This window comes from Python bivittatus, unplaced genomic scaffold (assembly GCF_059951505.1).
Source record: "Python bivittatus isolate LINGU-HERP-01145 unplaced genomic scaffold, Pbiv_v1 ctg000080_np1212, whole genome shotgun sequence".
NCBI lineage: Eukaryota > Metazoa > Chordata > Lepidosauria > Squamata > Pythonidae > Python > Python bivittatus.
Genome location: NW_028277035.1, coordinates 70,422,880 through 70,448,203, shown reverse-complemented (window position 1 = coordinate 70,448,203; position 25,324 = coordinate 70,422,880). Strand labels below are relative to the sequence as shown.

General features: G+C 39.6%; 1 long non-coding RNA gene across 5 annotated transcripts in view; it reads right to left on the bottom strand.

Annotated features, from left to right (window-relative positions):
* LOC148216737 (uncharacterized) overlaps window positions 1–24,880 on the bottom strand; it is a 62,197-nt gene extending 37,317 nt beyond the window's left edge. For 3 of the 5 annotated variants that reach the window (XR_015794925.1, XR_015794927.1, XR_015794928.1), the window contains exons 1-2: window positions 23,511–24,880; window positions 22,410–22,448 (exon numbers count right to left, since the gene is read on the bottom strand). This is a non-coding gene — a long non-coding RNA (uncharacterized LOC148216737). Of the gene's footprint in view, window positions 1–18,830; window positions 19,024–22,409; window positions 22,449–23,510 lie in introns of all 5 variants that reach the window. The other 2 variants (XR_015794926.1, XR_015794929.1) reach the window with 1 other exon arrangement.
* Window positions 24,881–25,324: the final 444 nt, after the last annotated feature.

The following is a 25,324-nucleotide window of genomic DNA, read 5'->3' as shown; positions in this document are numbered from 1 at the left end:
GAGCCAGGTCTTCAAATCCCTCCGAAAGGCCTGGAGTGAGGGGGCCTGTCTCACCTGCGGGGGCAAGACGTTCCAAAGGGCGGGGGCCACAGCAGAGAAGGCCCGCCTTCTGGACCCTGCTAATCGAAGTTCTTTTACCACGGGGATCCGGAGCATTATAAGAGTTTGGTGCAAAGAGCATTCCCAAATGGATGTGGTTTATATAAAATAGCTTTGAAATAAGGTCTACTGCAAGTAAGACAAACCTTGCCAAAGTATTGCATGTTTGTTATAATAAAAATAATATGTAATAAGCCATTACATATGATCTGTACGTAATGTATGTCTATTGATTTTTCTTAGGTTTCTGTTTGCTCTGAATTGGAACTGGGATTTTGCAAATTTTCCTCTAGGCAGCAGATGTGTTTATAGGATAGCAAGTGTTATATCAAATGCAATTACACTTAACAATATTAGCAAAGTTTGGACATTTTGCTAAAATATTTCTTTTTGCATTTTCTCACTTCATAAAAAGTCTCGTTCCAGCTGTGCTTCTCTGCTCCCAGGTTCCTTCCTACTGTAGTAATACAAGCAGAGCAGGAATATTCAGAAAGTATTGCTCAGTTAAAAGGAAACTGGCTATAATTTTTAACACAGCTGAGAGTGTATGAAACCTGATCCTACACTGGTTTATTCCTTATAATCTAAACCAGGTTTTTTAGCACTGTGAATTCTCATATAATGCTTACCATAGTGTGTACCTGTCATACATAGCCGGAGCCAAAACAAATGAAACATATCATGGTTTATCATTACACATGAGCCATGACTGAAGTTTAATGTGATGATTTGTCTGCAATTCTCTGAAGTTTAAGATTGCTGCTATTGAAAGCTAGGTCAGCCAGTAGAAAATATGTATTTATTAAATGTAATACCAAGAACAGCTCAAAAGGCAAAGAGGAAGGATGCCTGTGATCTACAAAGGATTTCCTCTCCATGGTTAGGGACCCACTGGTTGCCATTTTCAAATGTCTGAAAATATGTTGGGAACTCCAACAGCAATTGTGTTGCTGTCAGACTCATCCCACTGTCTAATGGTCTCTCTGCCTAAGTTGATGGACATGATCTTGAAAGATGTCAAAGGAAGCTCAGGGTTTTGTGACCAACCTCATCATCAATAGATGAAGGGCAGCAATAGCTCTCCTAGACCTTTCAGTATAACACCATTGTACCATTTTGAACTATTTACTTGGCATCAGCCCTACATGGATTGAGGTACAGTGCTAAGCTAGCTCTGGTCTTTTCTGGAGGAAGATGGAATTGCGGGGACCAATTTTCCACCTTATGGCTTGTGAATTATGGAATGCTTTCATATTCAGGCCTATCCCCATATTTTTCAATATCTTAATGGAATTATTGGGAAACATTATAAAGGTTTTGTTACTATGTAACTGCCATGCAGATAAAACCCTGCTCTGCCTCTAATTTCAGGTACCAATTCCAGAGATCTGTGGAGTTTTTGAAAGGAGGAAGTTTGGGGATTGAGTACAAAACAAGTTGCCATTTAATATAGAAAAGAGGGATGTATTGTGGAAAGGGAAAACCATCTTGGATGGATTTGCGCTCCTTATAAAGGATAAAGTTTGCCATTTTGATGTCCTCCTGAATTTATCACTATCTATGAAGACACAAGTGAACCTAAGGGGATGCAATGTGCATTTGTGTTCACATATTTGCAATCACAGGCATCTCTACTAATATACTTTTCCCAATGGGTTCTTCACTGGTATAGTGCTCTTTTGCATAAGTCGCTAACCTCAAGAGGGTTGAATGGACTGTGTCAACCTCAGCAAACTTCTGTTCCAGCACAGAGGCAGTCTGCAAGCACACTTTCCTGGTCCACTTCAAAAGTGGTTCTTTGCAATCTGTGCTGGCCTTATACAGCCATGTGGTTTCTCTGCTGTACTTTAATTTGATTCAGGCAACAACTATGCTCCTATTGGTTGCTCTATGGAGCTACTGGCATGGCCTCTCATCTGGTCACTGGTTGTTGCTCTTCATGGCTGTTTTTGGGGTGCCTGCACCTGAGGAGAGAAACACACCCACATAAATCCTGAAGCCCATTAAACTTCACCAGGCAGGATTTGGACATTGTCTGAGTCCTTTCTGTATCTCCAGTAAATGGTCCTCTGTAGCACCAGTTCTCTGTAACTGGTGTATCAACAGGGCATATAGATATGGTTCACCAGTGAACAAATGAAATTTATATTTTATTTATTTATATTTCAAATTTGGACACCGCCCATCTCATAAGGAAGAAATGATGGACTTTTCCCCCTTCATCACCAATTCTACATAAATGCCGTGAAATAGTGCCATTTTGTGTACTCCATGGAATTCTTCCAGGTGCTGGGACTGCTTCTGCCAGCAGCATTCCCTTGCAATACTTATTAAAGTGAAATATTCTGCAGTTGGGGTAAAGTTTGCAAGACCTCTGCTAGTTTCCTCTTCTCACTTAAGTGACAAGAATGATAAGATTGCCTACGAGTGTTCTGTAAGACTGGTAAACCTGTCCAAAAATAGCCAAATGCTGTGGTGAACTTGTGCAAGCTGAATACACATTCCCTTTAGGTGGACTCTAGTGAGTGTCCTCTCCCGCTCTCCCAAACAGGTGAAATACCCAGTGCATGAACAAACAACGTCCAGCAGTCCTGGGAAGGCTGTTGGATCAACTGAACAGGATGGAAACATTCAGAAGTTTCAAATAGTAGGGAATCAATAAAGGGGGCTCATGAAATTGTGTATATCATCAGACCTGCCCACAAAAGGAATGTAATTAGCACTTGCCTTCCCAGCACAGAAGGGAAGGGAAAAGCAGCTTGGAAATCTACCAGTTGGGGGCCATGGGAGCCACCAGCCATACAGAATTCCCAGATGGCATCAAATGCCAATGCTGAGGGATGGATTGAAATCCCGAGAACCATATCAGTTGCACAAGAGACAAACATCTTAAGACTGCCATGCAGAACAGCCCAGAATAATAGAAACGCTGACTAAGAAGAGAGGAAAACACATCATGTAAATTCTATCAGATTCTCTCTTAAACGCAAATAACATTTTTCTTCATCCAGTTTCTGCTGTCATTATGGACACTGCTTATTCACACTCAACATTTCAATGAAGTGCTTGCAGTTAAAAGCTGAAATTGCAGTAGCAAAGACTACACACACATATAATGTTGAGCCATATACAGCATTGTATCTAAACATACATCCTCTTCTAAGCCATTCAGCCCATATAACATTCAGACGATACTGCAGAATGAACAGACTCAAGTTTTTGTTTTCCCATTTTTAGGAGTAATTGAAATTCCAGCCAACAAAAAAAATTCTATTTGTTTTTATTTATTTGATTTTAATGCCACTCAGTTCCAACCGAAACACAGAGTCCTCTTACACTTTGCATTAATTTTATCAGAATAATTTAGATTTGGGTTAAGCTTTGCCACTAGTTTCCTTCGCCATTTGGGTTCCTCAGTTAATGGTAAGGCTATAGTTAAAACAAAAATGCTGGAGCATATTTTTGATACTTCTGCTTTTGATAATTATACCCATATTCAGTTTATGCCAATAACTAAGAAGCAAACCAAAGACTAATTTATTTATAAGGACATTCAAAGTATCTTAACAGCTCCATAAAGTTAGTTAACTTTTGTACCAGTCATTCATGGACTGATTGTAAATGTTTACAAAATAATTAAAAATAGTTAAAAATATTATACTTTTCACTGCCCATTTTTAAACAGTGAAGATTTTCTTATGTCATCTTCATAAATTTAACATGATGTGAGAGTGTGGACTTTTTATTATCAAATTATATTCAGTTCTCAAATTAGCACATTTGGTCTTTCATTTCCATTCATGTACTCAAAAATGACTATTACAGAGGGTCTCCCCTCCCCCTAAACTACCCCTTTTTTCATTTCAACCTTTGTTTTTCCCAAATATTACCTGTTTGCTTAATAATCCAAAATGAATGATCTGTGTATTTATTAACTGATTACCTGCAAGATAGAGCAACTTGTAGAGTTACATATATTTCCCTGAAATAAATCTTAACACATCCAGTGAGATTTACTTCCACATATGAATCAAATAATGTAGCACAGCAGAAAATTTTACTTCTTTACAGAAAATAAATCAGATATTGTTAATAAAAAAAAAAACCTTTTTCTTCTTTCAAGCCTACAGATCTTTATGATCCATTTTATGGACAATTCAAAATAGAGTAAGTGCCAGAATAGGAGGGATTTTTTTCTTTCTTCATAACTTTTCACTGTTTCTCAAATATAGCTTTTGCCAAGAATACCAACTACTTAGTACTGTCTATTGCAAAGGTTTCCAGTCTCTCTCTCAAAAGAATATAATTTTCCTATGTCTTTAAAAATGGAGTCTGCAATACAAAATTGAATTTTTGATGATACTCAAAAAATCTGTTTCCGTTGCATGAATAGGTGAATTGATTCTTTCAGATTGACTACTGGCTGGCTACCTAGTTGGATTTCACAAAGCAAACCATCAACCCCCAAATAGATTATTAATTACAACAATAGCATCACTGCAGTTGTCATTGCTCACTGATTTCTAAAAATGTGTTATCTTCAAATAAAAATAGGGTGTGTGTGTGTGTATTCATATACTTGCATTTCTGATAGTGTGCTGGTTAGAGTGCTGGACTAGGAATGGGGAGACCCAGGTTCTCTTTAGACATGAAAGCCAGCTGGATGTCCACTTTGAGTCAATCACTACTTCTCAGTCTTTCTCAGCCTCAGGGTCTGTGACAAGCTGACTGAACAACACCCTTTGTTGTATCATGCATTGATTAGCCTTGCTGTGAAACAAGTGGTCCCTCCAGCCACGCAGGACAAATGCTAAGAACAACATGTGCTTAAATTTCCAACCTATGAGGATTGTAGATCAGCCTTCTGCAATTTGGGTGCTCTTCAAAACCCAGTGAATTCTAGAATACTGTACTTCTAGAGGGCACCAAGGTTGATGAAGGGCGATCCACAGTCATATGAAAACACACACAAGCCAAGTTGCATGATCTTGGGAAAGAAAACTCTGAACAATTTTTAAGTTTATTTTTATTTATAATATTGATATGTGCTACCCAGTTACTATAAACCAAATTGGAAAATAATGAATCCATAATATTTTTAAAGACTATCTAAAATCATAAATCCTAATTATAGCGTAACAATTGGTAACAGGATAAAACAGCTTTGTTTTATAGATTATAGATATTATTGTTGCAACAGTTGCCATCTTCTGCGTCTGATAGGACAATTAATGTACAACCTCTAACTATATCAATACAACTTACTAATTAATAGTATAAACTATTCAATTCTACTTCAATTCTAGTTAAACTGAGCTTACTAAAGGTTAATACCATGTAACCAAACACAAGGCTGCAATCTAAGCCTACAATTCAAATGAAATCTATCAGTTTTATCTATATTATAAGATTGCCATATATCGAACAGTGACTGTATAAGCACTTAAAACATATGAATTAAAACTCAGCAAATAAATGCTGTACTTTTTACTGTTTATTTTTGAAGGTTGTTTTTGTTTTATTTTTGGAAATGTGTTTTTTCAATTTTTTTTTCAGTTTTTACAAAGAGGAAAGATATTGCCTTTGAATAACAACTTGAATTTACGTATTTGGTAAATGGAATGAAACATGGCAAAAAGTTTCAAAGCCTGTTATCTCGTGCTAATGCAAACCCTCACTTTTCCAGCAAATTGGTCCAGAATGTGACTCAAAGCTGTGGACTGAAGGCCTGTATTTTCACAGCAGGGAAGAGTGGGTGGTTGGCTTCCTAATTGCATAATGGAATTTTGATTGGTACTTTGTAAAAAAAAAAGTCACAATATAATTTCAAACAACAATTCAATATGAATTATCCTACTCTCTTCAACAATGTCCTTTGTGTTTCTGAATATCGGAAGAGTACTTAAGCTTTTAAGATAGTGCTTTGGATTTTTCTTTCCAGTGACAAGATTGCATGTGAAATCCAGTAAGGAAAAACCAATATATAACCTTTCATAAAGTAGCTATTGAGCTTTGCATTTTAGAAGAAGCCTAAAGTGGTCAAGAAGAGTAAACAGTGCAAACCACATTTGAAGGAACTAAAAATACAGTTTAATGTAGGAAATAGGAACTGAAAAGGAGATCCTGCTTTAACAAACTCAGGTTTGCATATACTAATATGTATTAATTACATTTATATGTTTGTCATGGTCTTTTTATTGGGGGTGACAAAGAAAATATACATGGGCTTTTTTCTTCACATCCTTACAACAAGGAGATACTTTAAATAAAAAGCTGGCTTCACACATCACACAAACTCTGACTTGCTTTGCTATATGTTGAGCCACAGCTTCAGGCCATGCTTTGCTGGCTTACTGGTTTCACATGTAGCTGTGATGCATAGATCAGAATGTGTTTTGTTTGGGGCTATCTAGGTTGTTCCTCAGCTGTTTCTGTATTTTGCCAAAACTCTCAGAGCAATCTGCACCACCATGAGACCAGAGCAGCTTGAAAAGTTAGAGAAACAAACTAGTCACCTGGAAGACTAACTTGGGTTGTGTTCTCAGCTTTTAAAAAAAAACAATGATTAAAATGACTAGGTAATATATTGTTTGAACACAGGCGTTCACTGACTTAAAGTCACTGATGACCGTGCTGAAACTGAGTCTCTTCCTCAACCTGGTGCCCTCTAGAAGTTTTGGATGTCAACTATTCATTGAAGTTAACATGAAAGTTCAGTGTATCTGAAGGGCACCAGGTTGGAGAAGGCAGCACTGACAACTACCTCACATTTATCCCTCTTAAGTGCATCATTTAGGCCATGTGCTGACCCAATACATGCCCTGGTGGCACCCTTTTTTCCATCATGCTTTCTGAATCTTATCTTCATCTCATCCCTAGCCCATAAGCGAGACAGGTTTAAATAATCTTTAGCAGTAGTGAGGAGATATTTTCCTCCTTGTTCTGATGTCGTTCAGGGACAGCCTCAAGGTGTGTACAATCTGTTAGACTTTGTCACCTTTTACCTTGGAGGGAAACCAGGGGCTTGGAGTAGCTTCAAACAGAGGTGGGATAGAGCTCAGCAATAGGGGCAGCACATTTCATGCCACTATAGTTTTCTACCAACTCAAGGGTATGTTGAAAAACTATAACTTAGTAATGGGAAAGGGCCTTTAAACCATTGTCATTTACTTGTACCTGAAACTGTAAAGTTGCTTCCTCTGAAATTTGAAAAGCAATCTGAAAACTTCTTTGATCTGCAGTGGTTTTTCATGCATGGGAAGAATTACTAGCATTCATATCAGAAAGTGATAAACAAGCATGTTTAGTGTCAAGGCATTAAAATACATACCACAATATTATAGCAAGGTGTGATATTAAGCCAGAATTTACCAGTTGCATATGAAAACAGAAAACAGGAGCAACAGAAGTGGAATATATGCTTAGGAAAATGTTTGGTTTCAAAGTCAGATGTCACATACTAATTGTACTCACTACAGGAAAAAGTAGAAAAGAGTTGCTGACTAGCTACATCTGGGGGAAATTCCTTTCCCACTCCCATTTCTTTGGGACAGAAAGTTAACCTATACCAGTATGTTTTTAAAAACCTTTCAGTAGCATTTCACTCTTGAAACTATCACATACCTCACTGAGAAGGCAAAGGGGAATTAAAGGGTAAGAGATAAACTGTTCATGAGCTGGTGATACCAATCAAAAAGCATTGTGTACCTATTCTATCCCTCCTTAACAGATTTATTTGCAAAAATAAGAGAACAAATGGTACAAGCAATGGGAAATCATGGAAGTGATCAAGCTTAATTGTAATTATTCCACGTGTCAGGAAAAACGGTAGTTACCACTTCATTTAGAAGCACCCCAAGCTTTCCAGATTCAATATGGACTGGATACCCACAGCACCACATTTAGTCTGATTAGAATATCTAAAAGCACAGAAATGAGGCCACAGTGAGCCCACACTATGAATACTTAGCCTTGCTATGAACACACACACACACACACAAACACACACACAAAAAAACAGATTGTGCCAGAAGCATTTCAAATGATGAAAGACAATAAATCAAGGCGGACTCACAAAACTTCCTGATCCAGTTCCTGGGCAGGAAAATAGGTCTTCAGAGCATCTCAAAAGGGCAGTTAGCATGAACAAGGTTCTTGTCTTTCTCAATTGCATAAAATGGGTGTTTTTTTAGGGAGAATGGTTGAGAAGATGGTTGGACTACATTTACACTTGCAGAGGGCCTTGGATAAAACAATTATCTGGACCCTTCTCAATCAGGATCCAGGCCTGGATATGGAACTACCTTGGTATTTCAGGGCTAGAATGGAAGGAGTGTGATTATCCTTCTCCTGCTGGACCTCTCACCTGCCTTCAGTACCACTGACCATAGCATCCTCTTGCACCAACTGCAAAGGTTAGAAGTGGGGGAAGGTACTGTTCTTTAATTGTTCACCTCCCTGAGCACCCAGTTCTAGTCAGTGGTGGTGGACAGAGAGAGGTCAAGCCTTTGGACACTCCATTACAGAGTGGGCTTGGTTTTCTTCCCCTACTGTCCTAACATTTACATGAATCTGCTAGGAAAGATCATTCACCAGCATGGGGTGAGGTAGCATCAATATGCTGATGATACTTAGTTACATGCTGCATGAGTCTGCTCTTGAAGACCATCTGGAAGTTTCAGCTGGTGCAACCAGACCAAGGTTGCAGAGGACCAAGTAGTTATCAGTGCATCAGGATTTGCCCATTTCCTGCAGGAGCTGCATTGTCTACCTGTTAACTTCTAGGTGCAATGCTACTTGCTGGTGGTCACTTTTAAAGTCCTATATGATTCAGGGCCTAGATATGTCCATGACCACCTTCTCCAAAGTGAATCTCCCAGTAAGATCTGGGAGATATGTCTGGCTAAGAGTCCCACAACCAAGGAAATGCCTTCTTCAGAGGTCCCAGACCTAAGACTTCTCAGTGATGCTCCCTCTCCTTTGACAACTTGCCCTAGAAACCAGAACGAGTTCTAGTCCCGTCTTAGGCACAAAGCCAGCTGGGTGACTTTGGGCCAGTCGCTCCTTCTCAGCCCTAGGAAGGAGGCAATGGCAATCCACTTCCGAAATCTTGCCAAGAAAACTGCAGGGGCTTGTCCAGGCAGTTGCCAGGAGTCAACGCTGACTCAAAGGCACACAAAAAATATAATAAAAACACACCTCTTCAAAAAGGCATTTGGGCATGAGGAAGATCATGTTGCCTCAATGTGTGGCATCAGACAGGTTATAACTGTATTCATTAGTTTTTATTAATCTTCTGATAATGATCCTATAAGCTGCTTAGTGTCTCTGGAAATAGAAGGGCATATAAATTACAGTAATAAATCTTGACAGGCACATCTTTTGTTTACATGTAGATCCTCCTGGAATATAAACTTTATTCCTCTCAAATGTTTTAGTCACACTCCAATCTATTTTCCTTTAAATGTATCTCAGTGGTATCCAATGTGACTGACTCCCAAGTAGTCTTGTAAAGGATTAAGTTTTATTCTAAAAATTCCCATCTATTCAGCGTATCATGCTTGCAATAGTAAAAGCCTTCGTCTGCCATCTGTCACTTACGATTTATATTTTAAAATAGATATATCTGCTGTTTAAATTAACTGTATCTTTTTGATGAAATACCTAGCTCATATGCTGTATTGCTTAGTGTACTGTAATTCTGTAGACGTAATTAGTACAAACCTTTGTATACATTGCAGGTGTGTGAACAGATTAAGAAAAAGAATAATCTTTATTGACATACTCCAGCTTTATTGAGCTGGGTTTTATTTTTCTTAGGTTGCTTCTGTTTGTATGCAACAAACATTATAAATTATTCCAAACGGTTTCTTACTATTTGCATATAAGATGCTTTTGAGTGAATGGAGGAGGAATTTCAGACATTGCTATCTGGGAGTGTATCTAGCATTTCAAATCTACAAAACATCTACAGTTTGCCCAGTAGCTTAAGTGTCTCTGCAATTGCCTGTAAGAGTGACTGTGAATCAAAAGCCCATCCTTGCTGATCCCTTTTTCTGGCAGTGTCCATTCACTGTGGACCCAAAAGAGACAGCGTTGGTTATAACAAGTAGATGGCATTGCTATCTGAACTCATGTTCAGATTTCCTTCAGGTTAAAATGTTGGATGACTGAGCATCAAACATTACCAGAACAAAATTACCTCTAGTTACACCCACCAACCCCAGCTGTACAATTATCTGTGATGCTGGAAAACCCCTGTAAAATAGTTTTGCTGTAAACAGAAAGTACCAAAAATTCCACCAGTTTTGCATTGCAAAGCTGTGGGTAACGATTTGAGTAAAGCATCATGTCTGTGGCTTTTGTGGGTGGGTGCCTCTCAGAATTACTGTTATCCTCTATCAAAAAGGGAAATCTGCATGTCATGTCTGAATAAGACTAGGGAAATCTATGCTAATGAATATCTTCCCATCAGTTAAGGCGCCCTGTCAGCCACATACCTCTGTTGCCTGCCACGCTTGCAATCCTTCCAAGCTTCCAAGCTTACACATAAAACGTATACAAAAGAGAAATTGGCAGAAGAGAAATGCCAATATAGTTTCATAAAGGTAATTCTGGGCTGCCAATGTGCTTCTCAGTGAACAGGAGGACCGCATTCAAATTTTTATGTGGGAAACAAACATATATGTGGTACGGGTTCCTCTGATGCTCAGATACATCAGCTACTCAGGCTACACATTTTAGAAGAATGTATAAATTTATCAGCCTTATGAATATTAATTCCCATTACATTATTATGCTCTGTTCTGCTTAATTTCTTCCTTCGACTAAGATTCCATAAAGCTCTAGTTCTTGCAAGAAACAGAAGAGGCAACTGAAGAGCTATCAAGATATTTTCTCTTCTTCTATTTTTCTTCAGATGGTGGACAGTTTGGGCCAGGATACCCTTCGGTGTGGCACAATGCTCATCACTTCCTGATCTGTTCCTGGTTAATAGGATGTATTTATTTGATCAATGTTAATATGCTTTCCATTAAAAGTAATCTGAAATATACTTAAATTTGAAGGAATTATAGCATGACATATACTAAATTGAAGATAAAACTTTTTTTTCCCTTTCAGAAGTGCCAATATCCTTTTTTTTATTTCTTGGCAGAATCAGAAACAGTCAGGCCTCTTCTGAGAGGATAAATCCTGCCAAGTTGCAGAGTATTAGGTTCTTGGACTAACAAACTGGTCATGCCAACTTGAGTTGGAGACCCCAACATAGATGAAGGTATACAGCATATTCATATGTGGAGCCTGTAGTGGGCTGAGAGAGGCTCACTCTTCAGTTTCTGTTCCCATCTCGTTCGGTCTCTATTGAAATATGTTATGGTGTTGTTCTGTCATACACATACTTGAGAACTTATTCGTAACAGTAGGGAAGATTTTCTGGGGCTTAGAAGGGTCTCTGTACTCAGACCTGTCCAGAGAAATCTCATATGCTTAACATCTCCCCCCCGCCATCAACACACCAACCCCCAACCCTTGCCTTCTTCCCCAAGTTCAAAGGGTCCAATCATACAAGCAGATAACATGATCCTCCAAATAGCTGACCAGTCCAAATACAAGGGATTTTTCTGACCCAGCACTCAGCAGCCCAGTCATCCTATATTTCTCACCTCAACCATGCACACTCCACACCAAACCTGGTTCCCAGCCTTCATCTGGGTAGCCAGAGGAAAAAATCACTCACCCCCGACAGGTAGAGTGACCAGGAACCCCTTCCCCACTCCCAGAAGGGAGCAGGCAGCACCAACCCTTCTCTCCAGCACCTTCCACCAAAAAAATTCCAAACCAGGGATCAGTAGTGAGCTTTGGCATACTTTTATGAAATATTAGTCTCAAGATCTTCTTACAATCTATCATCCATTAATAATTTGATTCCAAGAATGGAAAATACAGTAGTGTTGTACTAGATAGTATATATGTTCAGTGAAAACGAAAATATCTGTCTGCAGAGGTAGCTTCAGAGCTGGCCAATGCAGGGTTATGATGCATTGTTTAAATAGCTCACAAGGCTGCATATCAGCTACCACAACACTGTTTATCAAAACCAAACCCACCCCAAAGTAGTCTGTCATTTGAAAGGGCATGATTGCTCAGTCAGTCCAATTATTATTGACCTCATGACAATGAGGTAATGTCTCCAACTTGCAGGTCAGTTAAATGTTAGTCTTTTTAAAACTAACTGCTAGTCCTTATAAGCCAGTGTCAACGAAGGAAAGCATCAGAAGAAAAATATTAAACAGATTTTGTTTGGGCTTAGTTCAATGATTCAGGGGAAAAAAACCTTGATACAATTTCAACTGAATTAGAGGCTTTCCAGTTCTACTTATGGCCTAAACCAGAAGTGAGATTCAGCTGAATTTTTCTGCTACTTAATATTTATAATCAATAATAAACATCAATAACATTTCTATTTTTTAACAGAATGGCATAAAAATTCAGGCACAACAGTTTGAAGCTTGGCCAAAGTGAGAGAAATAAAATGTAAGGATTTAGGACTTCTGGGGAAGGTACGGCAAACTGAATGTGGAGCCAATGACAGCAGCAAAGACTAAGGAATCAGCGAGTAGACCAGTTCCTTGGAACCTCTCCGTATAAGGAGACAATGGGAGATTGCCCACATGTGCTCCAGACTTCTGTTCCTTTTAAGGAGACCACAGGACAGCTGTTTTCCATGGATTTGAGCACTGGAAGATGAAGGGATTAGCCATCTTGCTCGCAAGAGCAACAGAGACTTTTAGTGTCCTTTAAAAGTCTTTGTTGCTCTTGCGAGCAAGATGGCTAATCCCTTCTATATCTGCAACTCTAACTTTCTAATCACTTTCGGAAACTGCCTATTAACCATTTTAAAGCTATTAGAGACCTGTGGAATGACAAGTTGGAAAAGTCTTCATCAAGTGAGTTTATCTCCAACTCTGAACAAAAGAAAAATTAGTTATAAGCTTAAGAACGTAAAAAATCTGAAATAAACAGTAAAAAGCTAAATAAGATTTTGATCTTAGAAAGTTATAAACGGGCTAAGGGTCCAGATAAATTTGGAATATTGAAACTTTTACAATAATATTTTATTTAATTAAATTTCTCCACCGCCCATCTCCCCCCAATGGGGGACTCTGGTCGACTTACAAAAAACATTAAAACCATAAATATATATAAAATACATAATACATCTAAAATTTAAAAACAGTACTAAAAAAGGAAAATCCAAGGAGATGGAAAATCAGGCTGAGGACAGCCGGCCACTATGGGGCTAGCCATTCCCCTGCTTGAAGTATTCCCTCCCCATCCCAGGCCAAGTGACAGAGCCAGGTCTTCAGGGCCTTCAGAAGGCCAGGAATGAGGGGGCCAATCGCTCCTCCAGGGGCAGAATGTTCCAAAGAGCGGGGGCTACCACAGAGAAGGCTACCTTCTGGACCCCGCTAATCAAAGGTCTTTTACTGAGGGGGTCCGAAGCATGCCCTGTGTGATTGGGTGGGATGGGTTGAAGTCATAGGGGAGAGGCAGTCCCTTAGGTAACCTGGTCCCATGCCATGTAGGGCTTTAAGGGTAATAACCAACACCTTGAATTGGACCCAGAAGCAAACTGGTACCCAATGTAGCTCGCGGAGCAATGGTATTACATGGGCCCTTCTTGGGGCTCCGAAAATAGCCTGCATGGCTGCATTCTGGACCAGCTGTAGCTTCCAGATACTCTTCAAGGTTAACCCCATGTACAGCGCATTGCAGTAGTCTATCTGGGAGATAACAAGGGCATGAGTGACTGTTCAAAGGGCATCCCGATCCAGGAAAGGGCGTAACTGATGCACAACCCAAAGTTGTGCAAAGGCCCTCCTTGCCACGGCTGCCACTTGCTCTTCAAGCAGGAGCCGTGAGTCTAGGAGGACCCCCAGATTATGCACTGGGTCTGTCTGGGACAGTGCTACCCCATCGAGCACCAAAGATTACAAAGTCCCGGATAAAGAGGAGCCATTAACCCATAGCCACTCCGTCTTACCAGGGTTCAGCTGAAGCCTGTTGTTCCCCATCCAGACCCTTACAGCCTCCAGGCACCGAGAAAGGGCAGTCACGGCATCACTTACGTCACATAATTCATATAATTAATTAGGGAAATAGATCTGTTTTGGTTTTTGTAAGACATAACAGAGATAAGCAATTTCATAATTTAAAAACTGGACACTAGAGGGGCTAAAGATTTTAGGTACAGGAAAAGAAATAGAAGCCTATAATATACGAAACATTATAATAATGAAAATACTGAAGGAGACTTTAGAAGAATGGAGTCAGAAATTAGATTAGTAGCCACAATATCAACATCAGTAATGATGTCTGCTTCTATAGATAGACTATGTCCAAAAGAAGTTATTGAAGAAATAACAGATGTAGAAGAAATTTTATCTGACAAGATAGAGATGGTATTGAAAGTAGATTTATAACTGACAGGAATGACTCAGAAAAGGATGTTTCACTGGATCTACAAAAGAAATTGGCCGATGTTTTAAAATTCAAAAGGGAAATACAAATGATAAACTAAAAGAGTGACCTGGACAATTTTTTCCTATTGGATTTACAACACAGGCTTGTTAAAGCCTTGAAGAACTCTGAGAGATGGGACAAAGAAGAAATGAAGAGAAATCATATCCTACAACAATATTTGAATGAACTAAGGATTAGGACTGTTAGAAGGAAAAGGAATATAAAGTTGGCTTATTTGATTGAGATTAGAACAAGCTATGTTGTTACTTCTGGCAACCCTTTATGGACTTTCTGCTGACACCAGGACTGAAAAGTTGATGCTTTCTGGATTTCTCTATAGATAAGGGATGGGATATGGGATGAAGAGGTAATTGTAACATTAGAGTGGGTGAAGAGTCACTAAATTTGTTTATACTTGCGATGAAGGTTCTTTATATATTTCTTTTCTCTTTATTATATTCTTTTTTCTTCTTTCATTTCTTTTTCTCCTTGCACCTTTTCTTTCTCTTCAGTTTGTATTAGATTTTACTATTATAATCAAAATTTTATGTGTGTGTGTGTGTGTGTGTGTGAGAGAGAAGATTTAATGACTTTGCTCCTTTAAATTATTATTATTTTATTATTATTGGAAAGTGGCTGCATTTTTAAAAATTTGGGCACAGAATATATTTTCACGCAGAGGTTAAAGCAACACTCAGTGGTACTCCCACAAAAGGCTATGATTAATGAGATCCCTAATGAACAATGTCTTTTGATTAAAAGGTAAGTCCACTCCTCCACTATAACTTTATCCTCTAGTTTAATGCAGAGCAAAAACTAAAAATATCAGACTTCTTAAATTTTATGCAGTGGTCCAAAGCTCTGACTCACACATAAAAGCATCATAATTGCCTTCATTTGGTACTGGCCACATCAGAATGCACAATTATTTGGTCTGAAGCAGTTTAATTCAACTCAATATTTACTCCAATCCCATGCACACCTCTACTACATGCATACCTTGGGTGAAGAATGGTAACTCTTATCAAAATGATCAACCTCTTCCACAAAGTGCACAACTTGAAGAGAGACATAAATGGAGTGAGATCTTTCTAACCAGCAGGATCATTGAATCAACTTTAGCAATGGATAGAATGGCAGATGTTGCAGAAACACTGCCATTGTATCTCAAGATTACTATGTCTTTATGTACTCTGGTACTTGCATCTCTTAGTTGCATCATTTTAGAGATTAGATGAATTGGGGGGAGGGGGACCAAATCTCATTTCAATTGCATAAATATAACAATATAATCACTACATTTGAAATTTTTCATTAACAATACATAACTTCGCACGTGCCAAAGGCTATAGTGAGTGTTTCCAGCAAGGCTTTTATTGTTCAATTATATTATGTCTCTTTCATGGAAATTTAAGGGGGATCCAGATATCACTGTCTTCCACTTTTAACATTTTCATGTTTTCACACCATCTTTCGAATTACTGTGTGTGCGCACACACACACACACACACAAACAGAAGATTCTGCTAAAGAGGGAAAGATGGAATCATTTCACAATGCCAGCTGGTCTGTCAATTGGGTTTTTTCCCCCTCTTGCCTCCTACTTTTAGCATATGAACTCCCCTGACCTTTTAGTCTCTTCTACTCTCTGCTCCATGTCTCCTATGACCTTTTAATCAAGTCTTGCCCTCCATTTAACCTTCCCCAGTTCTTCTTTCTTATTCATGCCTCCTCTGCATACTTCCTTCTAACAGCTGCCTTCTCTCTCAGCTCCCCACTCTACTGCAAGGCTGCTCCTCTGCCTCATGTGCTCCTCTTTGAGATTTTACTGTATATAACATTACAATCAGAATAAAAATAAGTGTCTATGCAGAGTTGAGGCAGCAGTACAAAGGACTGAAAGACTTTCTTTACAATGCCAGCTCCCCTGCAAAACAGATGGGATTTAATTTTTTCCAAAAGTGGAGTTTGCATAGTTGGTTTCTGATGGGATCCTGTGGGTTAGCGCCAACAATCTGCAACAAGAACAGAAGAACACAGTGTGGAGAATGGCGCAGTGCTTAAGGTCGGGAGACCCAGGTTCCAGGCCGCCCTCAGCCACAGAAGCTCATGGGGTAATTTTTGACCTGTCTCTCTCTCTCAGCCTAACCCACCTCACAGGGTGGTTTTTGGGGAGAAAAAAATAGGAGGTGGAAGCGCTACAGATGTTTCCATGACCTCCTGAGCAAAAGGCTGGACATAACTCTATTAATAAATAAACTTAGTTCTATAATAAGCATTCCCATACCCCATTCACGCATGGGAGAGAAGTCTTAGCAAGCCAGGGTTGGAATTTTTATCACACCTATACACAAACCCCAAGGACTCGACTACCATCTGCAGCAGGAATACCAATGCATGTAATGACCAGGTGAAAACCTAAAAATCAAGTTGAATACATCAGGAATGAAACTTTGGGGGAGAAAGGACAATGGAAGAGAGTACCCTGAAAAAAAGGTAACCTCTAACCTGCTGGATCTCTCAACATGAAGTTCAACTTGTACAAGCAACTAACTTTCTGTCCTAACTGTTATGCTACATTTATTTCCAGTATTCACTGATACTCCCAATATTACCATTATCCAAAAACGGTGTATGTGAAATTCACACTTGGTTTAAATTATTTCAAATTCTTATTATTACTAATGTTTTCTAAATGTGGCTTTTAAAAATATACAGGAACACTATCAATTTATACAGAAATACTGGAATGGACCTTTTACCTGGTTGGAGTATTTGTCCAACTCACTTAGTAATACCTGTGTGTCTGAATAGGGGGTCTGGCAGTCTTTCTTGTCAGGAACTGAACCTGAAGCCTTTCAGCATTGCTCTGTCATGGAAATATAATTCTTCCCAAATACCAGTGGGAAAAAAATCTTACTTTTATTTTATTTTAAAATTACACAAATTCCAGGCACTTTGGTACAAACATATTGCCAAATAGATTCTGAAACTTCACATCCAAGTATTTTATTCCATTTCTCATAAAACAGTTTTTATTACTACTCTATAAGGATTTAACAAATTCAAGTTTAACATGTTCTCATTTTCTGTCTTCAAGTTATAATTAACTTAAATGAGGGTAACTTATATTCTGACATCCCTTTTCTAGGTTCTGCATTGACAAACTTCCCAATTCTTAAAAATATAGACAAAGCAGAACTAGTCCACCCTTATGGGCTTGAGATATAAATATGTCTCCTGACAATAAATCTATACATTTTGTAATGTAACATAGACTGTATCAAGAGCTGAAGGTATCTAGCTAAATTAATAATTGTCAGTAAATGAGGTCAATAAAAAAATTGGAGAAATTATCTTAGGGGTAAACAGAGAGCTGGCAATCTTGCATGATACCAAACTACTCAGAGTAGTAAAAAACTAAAGGGATTGGGGAAAACTCCGGAAGTTTTCAGTATCCAGTTTAAAAGGTAAATGAAACAACAAATGTAATTCATCTTTAGTTAAGTGTAAAACGGTATACATTGGGGCAAAAAAGCAGGGAAAAGGGAGCATTTCTTCACACCATGCATTAATTTATCTGTGGAGTTTATTACTGCAAGATGTGATGACCACTAACTTGAATGGCTTTAAAACAAGGTTGCATATGTTCATGAGAGACAGGTCCAACATGGCCATTAGTCTGAAGAACAATCCCAGTTGGGATCAGCATGCCTCCGAACCACAGTTGCAAGCAAACAATGGTATGCCCTCACCTCCTGCTTCAAAGCTCCCCAGAAGCATCTAGTTGTCAAACTTGCCAAATCCAGCATAATTATTCATATATTCTTATTTTGCCATAATAAAACTATCAGTTGTTTTTAATCTGCTTTTAAATCAGTCTGCCTCATCTTATTCTCTGCTGTGAATTTACCCATTACAGTTTATCAGTAAATACTCTTTTTCCTGTACTGATTACACTGTTTATCAATTTAAGGGATGTATGTTACTATTATGAGACTAACAAAAACTATCTCTCCACTTTTTCTTCATATGTTCATGGCTTTATAAATCTCTCATAGAAGTTGAAAATTCACTGAGAGGTTCATTTTGTTTCCCAAAATCATGACAGCAATCCAAAACATATACTTCAAAATGGCTTTTAGTTGTGGAGAGTAAATATGCAAGTGCAAAAACTTTGCTTTAATAAAAGTTTAAGTTGAGCTTACCTCCTAATGACTTAGTGGACATATCCATGCAGTTTTCTTGGCAACGGTGTAGAAGTGGTTTGCCATCGCCTTCTTTGGGGATTTTTTTTTCTTTTTCTGCCTTCCCAGCAAAGCCTACAGCCCTGTTATTGCCTGGTAAACTTCATCCAAGCACTAACCAGGCCTAACCTTGTTTAGTTTCTGAAGTAGAAGACTTGAAAGGGAAATATAAATTAGGGAACTAGCATGAAAGAAAAGATGTATGCTATAATTGTTTGAATAAAGGTTAAATTGCCAGCTGACCAAAAACAAATGTCTTAACCAAATTTGCATCTGAGACTATTAGGACAGAGAAAAGGGACTCTGGATGAGCTTGTGGATCTCACTCTTCTAAAGTGACTTCATGTAGAGAAAATCATATCAATCAAAAATCTGGATGTAACTATCAGAATAGTCAGTCTGTAGGTAATACCATCTGAACATCTAGGTGCAAAGTTAAATTCAGAAGCATTTACCTGGTTTTTCAAGTGGCTACTACCCCATCCCAAACAGGATGAAATCCTATTTTGTAATTCCATCTGATTTTGGATTAGGAACACTCTTGTTTTTTTCTGGATAAATTTTAGTTTATTATTCTTCATCCAACCCATTACTAACATCAGACATTGATTTCATACATCAGCAGCTTCCTGATGAGGGATGAAAAAGATAAACAGAGTTGTTTGTGTAATAAATGTATGGTTCTGCAGGGCCAGCTGATGACTAAAGCCACTGCTTCCTTCACTGAGAAGTGGGTGTGTGATTCATGCTGGGAGAAGGAGAAATATACACACAAACCCATCTGAGTGAGCTGGAGGTCCTGAAAAGGACTACATGAGCATATTTACTAGCTGAATGGGGACTTAGGCCCTCAATCCAAAGCCCTGGGAAAAACTGGAACCAGTTATTTAATGCTGGCAAGAAATATATAGGCAAAAGCATGAGAAATGAACCCTTTATTTATAACCTTACTCCTGAGGAAAGGGAATTTCCAGATTCCAGGTAAAGAGGGAACATTTCTCCATTCAAGAACAAGCAGTGGCAACCCAACTACCTGTCCCAACTAGAACTCTTTCACCTGGGTAACAGCTACTTCCAGATGTGGTAGAACTTAAGTCAGAGGGGGTAGGAGGGTGGAGGTGCTAGGAAGAGGTCTGGCAGTTGTGTTTGTGTTCCTCTGCTGCAATGTATCATCTACATATTGATAACACACTCCAAATCCCCTAATGAGCTTTTCCTGTTAAATACTACAGAAAACAAAAGGAAGACAGGTTCCTCAGTATCACCTTCTAAAGCCGAACAAAAGGTGGAACCATAATGAAATCGGTGCCTCCCAAGTCCATTCCTGCCAAGCAATCCAAGAGGGTGTGTTTTTTCTAAACTTACATAAATCTCCTTGAACTTTTCTGCCTTTTCTGAAATGGTACTTTTCTGAAATGATTTGATCTATTATAACCTATATTTCTTTCAACTTATCATGTGACAATCTTACATCCGTCGGTAAGGTCTGACTAACACAACTTTTACCAAATCAACACTTCACTTCTAGTAACTTAGAATAGGGTTAAGCAGTGCTTTAGATTCAAAGGCAAAAAGGTGCTTCGGGTAGCATCTGTTTGTAACTCCTTAAACCAAACCCAACCTGTCCCAGGACTGTACTGCAAAGGACAGACACAAAACACCAGGAAAAGGCCCAGATGCTTTAAAGTGCTCCAGACAGGTCCTCCATGAGGACTCCCATAGACTCTAAAACACTCTTTGGCCTTCAGATCCAAAGCACTGCACAGCTCTACTACAGAATGAATCCCAGCCAACTCAGTAATATTTCTAGGCAAAAGGATTGCATTGGATATCAGATTGTGTTTCAGAGAAATCAATATTCTAATTGTCCATATGCCAATATTTAATATTCCTGACAAGTCAGAGTGGACATTTGACGGCTGGGGACCAAACCTAGCCTCTTGACTGGAGGCAAAACATGAATTATAATGTCATAATGCAAAGCCCACCATTTGAACTGGCATCCCAATGTTGGACATGAAAACGTAAGTCAACAGGTTTGTGACATGACATTACATCATACATTTTGTCACTTGCCTACCCCCATCCCATGGTTGCCTATGCTCCTGACATGGGCCACAGGAACCCATCCAATGACATCATTTGAAGAGTCAAGGCTGAAATTGTTTATCTTTTAACAAAATGCTGGGATTTTAAGAATTAAAATTAACAGACCATTGCGTGGCATCATTTTTACTGCTGAATTGGGCTTAATTTTATTGTGTGATTTTTTTTTATCACTGATTATTATTTTGTTTTATATTTTTATTTAATTTATTTATATACTATATTGATTGCATGGTATCACCATGGTATCACTATGGAAAGCAGAATTCAAGCAGTGCTTTGGCTGATGCTAAGTCGGAAACATCTCCTAGTGGATAACTATCAAGGCACACTTCTTCCTGTATTTATCCTCCTTTGAAAACATACTGTAGGCTTTCAGTGTACAGTGATAATTTAAAAAAGAACAATTGTGCTGCTGTTTGCACTTTTGTTACAGTACTGTACTGTTTTTAAATTTGTAATCCAGATTAAATATTGGTATAAAGTAACTATGTGCACTCTTGCCACGTAGGCTGATTCCACAGTTCACCAGCATAAATTCACCCTCGCATAAAATGCAGATCTTTCTACTAGTCTTTTCAGTCAGAGGAAATTACACACACTGGGGGAAGGGTGAGAGCACAATTTCCATGCATATCCATCAGGAGTTTTCTGCCTTTTCAGACATGGAATCCATTCTTTCTTACATACACACACACACACATATATATCTACCATTTATTATAGGGTGGTGGTAAAACATTCTTCTACAACCACATTACTTCAATCTATACCCTAATAATAGGTTCTGACTAGTGCCTTATTATCTGTAAACCTAATAAAATTATTAAGTAGCTGCATTTGCTAATCAGTGAGCAGTAGCTCTAAATCTAAATGATAAAAGTTGTTCATCATTTTATGTTTTGTTTTACTTTTGCCTTGTTCCAAAGTCAACTAAAAAGTAAACATCTCATTAGAGGTACATTCCGTATACTGTATAGTACTGTGTATCTTCTCTTCTAGGTTCTTCCAGCCATTTAGGAAAATGTCTATATTTGGACTCTAAATTCTCAAATTCCACAGCTGTAGAAAAGCCTTCCTCACATATTCTTGGTACATTGATCAGTCATAATCACAATGCTATACTTTGGTCAAAAGACAGGCTGAAACATCTTGGAAATCAGTACGGCAGCTAACACCAGAATTTGAATGCTGCTTCATATTTTTTCCTGAAAAAGGATACTTGAAATAAGCTATCATTTGGCCAGCAGCTGGGATCAACAATATGCATTCCTTGGATTGTGCACAGCAATTCAACATAGACCACTTTGAGCTTGATATATTCTATGTATCTAACTCTAGCCATGCCACAGACAAAACATTTATCAAGGACTTGGCAGTACCCAATATGTGGATAGTGGACAGGACCATTCATGTACCTAGAGAGATACTAACCTGTTCTCATTTTTCCAGTGGTCAAACAATATTGTGTTGCTGAAAAATAAAGTTGTATCCAGAATTTATTTATTTGTCAAACTTGTAAGGCTGTCCAAATCTGGGCAGTGTACAACATTAAAAAGAAATTAACAGCAACAATAAAAATAAGTAAAAAGAAAATGAAAAGATAAAAACCAGCACTCTGTCAGCATTCAACATTCCCACATGGGACCCACAACCCAACCTAACTGAAGGGCTGGGAGAAGAGCCAAGCCTTAAAGGATTGCTTGAATGAGGCCAGAGTAGGGGCCACACATAGATCTCTGGGTGAATGTTGTTCCAAAGGGCAGGCATCACAACAGAAAAGGCTCATTTCCTGCATCTCCAGTAATGTGGCACTGTTTAATTGATGGGATGCAACTCTGTTGGATTGAACAGGACTGGGAGACACTATGAGACAGAGAGTCCTTCAAATAGCCAGACCCTATGCCATGTAGGGCTTTACAGATGATAAACAGCACCTTGATTTTCAAAATATCTTTCACGCATATTAATAAATTCATATTAATGAATTTAGTCATTGTGTGTGTCCAGGAATGAGCCTTCTTTCATATTATGCCACTGCTTTTTCATTTTTATTGTTTGTCAAACTGCAAAATACCCAATCAATTTTTAATTATCCCTAGCAGAGCATTATCTGCCAGAGAATTAAAATAAATATTTTTACAAAAGATTGTCCGTCTTGGTACATTTATATGAAAAAAAAATTAAATTCATATTTTGTTTCCTCATCTCAAAAAGAACATTGTGGAATTAAGAAAAATGTAGCCAGAAATTCAAGGGGTTATGGAACCTTCCATAGAGACAATAGCAAAAGCCTTTGAAATGTTAAGACTGTTTTAAAAAGGTAAGTTTCCCTTCTCCTTCTGCAAAAGTACCTTGCTGCAATAGGGACTGCCCTGGAATTTACAATTCAGGATCATCTAATGAAATCTGACTGATAACAGCAAAAGTAAAAAAAAAAAATGTTTTATGGAATTTCCTGCATCATAAGCTGGTGCAGAGAGCCAGAAAGATATAGCAGTTGTCATCTACTAAGACAGAGGAGCCCCAGCTTACCATACTTGACTATGGAACTCTTGGATCAGTGCCTACTCTCAGTCCAACAATCTCACACAACTGGTGTGGATAAAAGCTGTAGGGATGATCGTTAAGCTGCTGGAGAAAAGATGGCATATAAATATAATTATCAAAACATGTATTAGCATAAGCACAGATGTTTAAACCATGGTAGTAACGTATATGAAGGCCAGATATACCCGACAGCTAAATGGAACCCTCTGAATCAAAGACTATTCCACGATGCATCGGTTTTTGTTCTTGAGTGAGAACGAGAGCCGTTTCCTGCATCTACAACTGTGGACTTGTCAAAGGTTTCAGGCTGTTCTCTACAGAACAGGAAGAGCTGTTCTACGCCTCTTTGACTTGGTCTACCAATATTCTGTGTAATAAATACAAGCAAAATGCCCAGGATGATGAATTGCTAGTACAGTGGCAAAGCAGAGAGAATTTGCACTCCATTTGTTTTAAGTTTATTTCTAGAACAAGCCAGAAATGTTGCTAACTAGAAAAAAATCTGACCCTGAAGGGCACTGGTTTAGGCATGCCTGTCCTGCCCTTTCTTAAACGATCTGTATACCTTCACTTTCCGAGGAAAAGCTTATGTGCCAGAATTAATGATTTCCTTGTCACTGGAGATCCGCCCACGAACAAGGGCGACTGAAGCACCTGCAAAGGCGTCACATCGCCGCCGCCCACGCTCAAGAGACACCGGCAGGCTCGGGCGGCGCAGACATTTTTCCCTCTCCTCTTCCCCAAAGCAATTTATCAGTATTATTGGGGGGGGGTGTTTTAACGTTTGGAAAATTCCCCAGGCGGTCTGGAGCGACGAAGAAACTGGCAGCGGGAGGAAAGGGGGTTGGAGGGGAGGCGGGAGAGACTTTACTCGGGAAAGGCGGGGAGGCACCACGGAGGTGCGTCAAACGGAGCCAACCCAGACAGGCATCCAAGGGCGCAGAGCAGGAACCAAGCCGGCCAGACGTGGGGAAGGGGGAGCCCGTCCAGGCTAGAAAGGGCAAGAGCAGCGGGCGTCGGGCAACGCGGAGGATTTCCCAAGGTCTCTTCTAAGGCGTGGGTAGAAAAAGGGCTCGCCGCGATGAGCGCGAGGGCCTCGCAGTCTACCCCCCCCCCCGTCCTGGGGGGACGGGGCACTCCAGGCACCGCTCTCACCCTTCCCCGGGCCGAATCTATCGACGAACCGGGACGCGCGGAAGGCCGTGTTTCATTCGCACACGTATCGATCCAACCGCGGATGCCCCGAGAAGCAGAACTGCCGCCGCCGCGACAGCCTCTCCCTTCCGGCCTTCTCGGAAGCCCTCAGTCGCCCCAGACGGGAGCCGCCTCGCCACAGGCGGGGCTGAGCGTAGACCGAGGTCGCCGTCCCCGGGGACGCATCACCGCCCGAGAGAGGGCGGGACCAGACCAACGCTCGGAACGAAGGAGGAGCGCGAGGCTCCCGCATCCCCGCGCCCTCACTGGGGGCGCCACACATCCGGCAGCGCTGCTGCTGCCGCCACCCACGTTCCCCTCCGCGCTCCGCCCCGCCCCCTCACGCGGCTCCGCACGCTGGCAGGGCCGCGAGGGGCAGACGGCGAAGGAGAGACGCAATCGTGCCGCGGAGAGGGGGAGGCGGGGCTTGCAGACGTCAGCGGGAGACCTTCTTTCCGGCGTTCCGAGGTCGCGCTGTCTGGGGCTCTTCTTGTCTCGTCTTTAGCAAATTAAAATAATGACAATGATGATGACAATGATAAAGCAAATTAATAATAATAATAATAATAATAATAATAATAATAATAATAATAATAGGCACCCGG